Here is a 5,972-nt window from a genome sequence, read left to right as displayed (position 1 = left end):
AGTGTTCAGCTACATTAAGTGCCCTGAAAGCTTCAGCAAACATGATATTGACTGAAGCCCCCGTGTCTACCAGGATTCATCATACTTCAAAGTTGGCTATGTGAGCTTTCACGATCAGTGGGTCGTTATGTGGGTAGATGATACCTCTTTCTTCCTCAGGGTAGAAACATATTGGATCCCAGTTAGGCTTTTGATACTTGCCTCCCCTGATGTCTTCCATGTGAAACATTTGGTAGCCAGACCTTAAAGCTTATTCACTATTTTTCATGGCCCTGTTGGAAGATTTAGATATGGGTGTGCCACCACTTATGGAATATATCACATTTACCTGGCGTTGATTACGGTTACCTCGTAGAGGGTGAATGAGGAATTGATCATTTTTTCCTTCACATGCCAAAGCTTCAATATGATCACGAAGGGTGATACACTTATCGTCGTCATGGCCGTTCCGCTCGTGGTGGCAGAAAAACGTGCCCGTGTTCTTCGTGGGCTTGTAACCCTACTGCCTTGGCATTGACTTCGGTATCAGGTGTGCTATGCTGGGGTAAATGGCCACGCATGTGGCGTTCAAAGGTGTGTATGTCTCATACCTCAGGGTAGGGCCTGTCCTGACACAAGCATGGCCCATTATGTTGACTGCCTGGGGATGGGCATTATCGTGGCGATACCCTTGGTTATCGCGATAGTGTCCCTTACTCATTTCACTAAAATGAAACTGGTGAGGATGAAATTTTTTCTTTTTGCCCTGAGATTGATATGTCTGTTAACTTGGCAAAGTATTAATTAAGGCAGGGGAAGGCACTGCTGCCGTTTGGAAGGTTGAGGTCTTCTCATTTGGGTGGGTCTGGCTTCCACTCCCCACTTGTTGATAGGGAATGGTTGTTGGCGGTTTCTCTTAGTATGTCCTTGCCTCAGCGGAGGCATGGTTATAAGTATGCACCATCACCTCAGAGTAAGTCTTCCAAGTGTTGGCATCGATCATGTACTTAAAGAAACAGTCACGTAAGCCTGCTGTGAAGGCTTTGAGGGTAGTCTTGTCATCTGTCTCGACACAACGGGAATACTCATAGCTAAAGTGGCCAACATACATATGTAATGACTCGTCTGGCTTATGGCGAATAATGTACAAGTCATCCGCAGAGTGCAAGCGATCAGTCTGGAAAATGTGTTGAGAAACAAACAGTTTCCTCAATTCCTCAAATGAGTCTACTGTCTCAGGTGGAAGATGGCAATACCAGTTTAGAGCTCCGCCAGAGAGGGTGAAGGGGAAGAGAAGACATCACTCTTCATCGGTGTGCATTCGGTATGCCATGGTGGACTTAAAGAAGTTAAGGTGCTTAATCGGGTCCTCTTTTCCAGTATAGAGTTGCAAGCCAAGCTTCTGCTTTGTCTTTGCTTGGTGCGTGGTGTCGAGGATCCTCCTTGTAAGAGGGGCAAACCTAGGTTGGTTCCAATCAGGTATCTCAGCTTGTCATTCGGCCTTCAACTTGTTTACTCCCTTAAGGAGTTGTAAGACAAGAGGGTCCTGAGTGGAGTCATGTACCACTGGAGCTTTCTTTCATAAATCTCCATCTCCTCTTGAAAGTATGAAGGTTTGATCAAGAGCATGTGATTTTTCCCTGGACTCGCCGTACTGACTTCCAAGGTATGTCTATCGGAACATCTCTGAGTCCCTTATACCTTCGTGTTTCTCTAGGACTTATTGCCCCTTCCCTAAATTGGTAACCGGCCTGAGACATGGGAGGGGACCGAGTCTTTCAGAGACCCTTGGGTCATTGATCTTCAAGCTTACCTGGATGGGATTGTCTCGACGTTGCTTTAAGAAGTCTCAACAGTCATGAAAGATGACTTTCGATCCCTCTACTCCTTCTGTAAGGAGGTGTCTTCCTCCACTCCTCCTGTTTCGGGTCAAAGCAGCTGGGTTAAAAGAAGTCTCATGTTGGTCGCCATTTCGATGAGTAGCTCGCTCATCAACATGAATACCTATGTCGAAGGCGAATAACCCTCCGTGTTGGGGGGCACCCAGTTAATGGTTGACTTCCACAGGGGTGATGAGCTCGTGTGTTTTAGTATATCTAGCCTCGTGGAGCATTTCGAAGACCTTCTCATACTGCTCTTGGAGGATCTCATTCTTCATCGATATCTTGTTGTTCTGAGCCTCTTGCTCATCGATTTTAGCCTGAAGAGCAAACGTCTTTTGTTCCTTCTTTCGTTGCTTTAAACCAGGTGCAAGAGGGGTGTCATTCTGTGTGATGTGGCTTCTTTTGCTCCCCATGTTGGAAATGGATGCCTGGTCAAAAGAGAGTGTATGAATGGTGGAAACCAGCTTAACAAAGCTGAAGAGAGTGGGAATAAGTGTCGTTCCCACAGATAGCGCCAAATGTTGATGCACAAAATCAGTGTGGACTTTGGTAACACAGAAAGTGTCAAGCTTGTGACCTTCGCTAGATTACTCTGGTCATTAGTGTGGATAAGTATGTAAATGGATAGAGACATGGAAGCAAACACAAGATGTACGTGGTTCACCAGATTGGCTGCGTCCACGGAGTAGAGAAGTTCTCATTAATTGTGAAGGGTTTACACATGTACTTAGGTTCAAGTTCTCCTTTAGTGAGTACAAGTGAATGATTTAGTACAAATGACATTTAGAAATATTGTGGGAGAATGATCTCCTTTTATAGAAGAGTTTCTAGCTTTGTTCTGACATTGACACGTGTCGTGTTGTGATTAGCTTCTGATGTTGACATGTGTCGCACTGTGATTTGCTTCTGATGTCAACACGTGTCGCACTGTGATTGGCCTCCGGGCTGGAGGGAAACTCTTTTGGGTCCTTGACGGTATAACGTTGACCGGTGCTCAGTAGTTTCGGGATTGGTCAAGTATGGTACAAACACATGAATTTTTAATTGAAGGGCTATTGCTCCAATTGGATTAAAGTTAAGGTACCATTGTTATAATTTTCTCTTATAGTTTAGCTATTAAGGGGTAAAACAATAATTCTCCTGGAATCTCCTGTTTCCACCAGGAAATACCTTCTCGAGGTTGGAGGATGATTGCAAGTCGTTGGAGAAGTGTGCAGGGGTCACTGAAGGTCGTTGAGGATGCGGGGATTGAAAGACAATGACGACACAGTGAAACATTGTCATTTTGATCTTGGGATAGTGGTTTTGGCAACACAGCTCACACGGCTTCAAGCCGCGACTTACACGAGTAGGATTTGACAAAAATTAAAATCATGTTTTAAAAGGTTTTGGTGAAATTTAGGAGGTCTTTGAACTTGATTTTAGAAGATCCTTCTCCAACTGTGTAGCTCAAAGTCATGAGGTTAATGATAACTTGTTGTATACTTATTTTAGTGAGGGGAGATGAGGGTAAGGTAGGGGAGAGAGAGAAGAGTGAGTGAGGAGATTTTGTGATAATATTTTTCATAACTTGTGCCTTTATTTATAGTAAACATAATGGGTTTGCTTACCTTATAAGTAATACAAAAGGTCTGGAAAATACTCCTAAATGCAATCTACTAGGATTTCTACCATTACATTCATAATTAAATTAAAACTGCAATTGTTCTCACTTTTTGGTTGAAATATAAAGGCTAAATAGCCAAAATGGTCCCTGAGATTTGCATAACTCATCACTTTGGTTCCTAACATTTCAAATCGATAAAAGTGGTCCCTGAAATTATCCACCATCCATCATTTTGGTTCTTCCGTCAAAAACTTTGTTAAGTGTCTCGAAGCTCTTGGGTGGAAGTTTGGGCAATTTTCAAAGCTTCGAAACTTAATCGTTTTTTAACCAAATTCGATCCATAATATATCAAAATGAAGATAGGAAAGTGTAGAATAATATTATATCTATTTGAAAGCCCAATGGCTACCGGAGATAGCCGGAAAATAGCCTCAAAGTTGATTGGTCCAAGGGAAAACTAGAAAACTCGCTGGAAACTAGGTAAACTTTAAACGTTCATAACTTCTTCAATACTCAACAAAATCAAGTGATTGAAAAACTAAAATCATAATTCTCGACGAGACGAAGAGAATGGTACATTTTTAGACTGATAAATCACTGTGGTTTGGCCAGAAAACGGCTCGAAAGTGGCTAACTCGAGACCAAGACAGCCACTTTCGAGCTGTTTTCAGACCAAATCACGGCTAGTTAGCCATCTAAAAAGGTACCATTCTCTTCGTCTCGTCGAGAAGTATGATTTTCATTTTTTCAATCACTTGATTTTGTTGAGTATTGAAGAAGTTATGAACGTTTAAAGTTTACTCAATTTCCGGCGAATTTTCCAGTTTTCCCTCGGACCAGTCAACTTTGAGGCTATTTTTCAGCCATCTCCGACAGCCATTGGGCTTCCAAATAGATATAATATTATTCTACACTTTCTTATCTTCATTTTGATATATTATGGGTCAAATTTGGTTAAGAAACGATTGAGTTACGAAGCTTTGAAAATTGCCCAAACTTCCGGCAAGAGTTCCGGGATACTTAACGGAGTTTTTAATGAAATAACCAAAATGATGGATGGTGGACAATCTCATGGACCACTTTTACTGATTTTAAATGTTAGGGACCAAAGTGATGGGTTATGCAAATCTCATGGACCATTTTGGCTATTTAGCCAAATATAAATAGTTTTTGGACAAAAAAAACAGTAAAAATTAAAAACGAAATAGTTATAAGACGACCACTAAAATTTTATGTTTGTTATTTATTGATTCTAAGAGAAATGAAAAAATAAAATGAAAATAAGGTAGGTGAGCTAAGATATAAAGTAAACCAACACAACCCTACTTGAAAGTAAGACGCCAAACTATATCACCTGTTGGCGGAGGGCCAGGGCAATGCAAGGGCAAGGGCTTTGGAATTGCCCTTTGAAAAGTGATTGTCTTTGTGCAACTTCAACAGTTGGCCAAGGGCAAAGACAATTACTATTCACAAAAATATTTTTTTTTATTTTTTATGACTTGTAAGTGTGTTTAATTGTGAACTTTGATTTTTTTATTATTTTTAACTTCGATAATTTAATTTCAAATACCAACCAAAGCATACATTACAACAAACCTAATTAATTAAAAATAAAAGGTGAACGAGAAGATGGTTGGATATTTATGAAATAAAAAATTAATTTTTCACTTTTGGTTTTTTTTTCCTTTTCCTGTAATTTTTTTTCATTTTTAACGATTGAATTAATCATGACCATATGTTTTTTAGTTATTGAATCCGATGCTCCAACACTTGCCATGTGGTACAACAATAAAATTTTCAAATACTTTTTTAAAATGTAACGATCTTGATCTCTCTCATCGTGCTCTCATCGTGCCACGTGGGCCAGTTGTTGGGCTTTCTTTTGGAGTTGCAACAGTAAAGCCCACGACAGTAAAATTGTCGCCCCACTCACCCAAGATGCACGTGTACTACAGGCACAAAAAAAACGAGACTGTAACTAATGTCATGCGGACGTCAACTTTGTCTGCTGCCGTTAAGCCAAGCTTTACACGGCTAACCACTTGCCTTCTTCAAATTGGCCCGTAGAGATATTTTCTTTTTAAAGTTGAAAGGCATCTTTAAGTCTTTGCACTTATCATTCGTCAATGGGTGGGACTAGATATCACAGTGATTTCATTTTCTTATATCTTTTGTCAGCATATACAACATGTCTCCGTTTTGGTGGGTCTCGTGGTCCACGGTGTTGGATAAATATCAACAATTATTGATAAATTTTTATATGTTAACAAATAATAAATAAGAATGAATAATTTAACAGAGTATAAACAAAACGAAATAATATTAAACAGATAAACTGAAGATCGAGGCTTGCGTACCACAATGTCCTTGAAATAGAAATTTCATCCATACTTTGTGCTTGTAGTTTTACAGACGTCTACTTCACCAGGATTTAACGATTAAAGTCAAGATTCTAGCACCGGAAAACTAGACTTCTGGTGAATTTCTTTATGGTTTTCTCAGTA

Source organism: Malus domestica, chromosome 07 (assembly GCF_042453785.1).
Source record: "Malus domestica chromosome 07, GDT2T_hap1".
Classification (NCBI taxonomy): domain Eukaryota; kingdom Viridiplantae; phylum Streptophyta; class Magnoliopsida; order Rosales; family Rosaceae; genus Malus; species Malus domestica.
The sequence above is the reverse complement of the archived record's forward strand: the minus strand, read 5'-3'. Positions refer to the sequence as shown.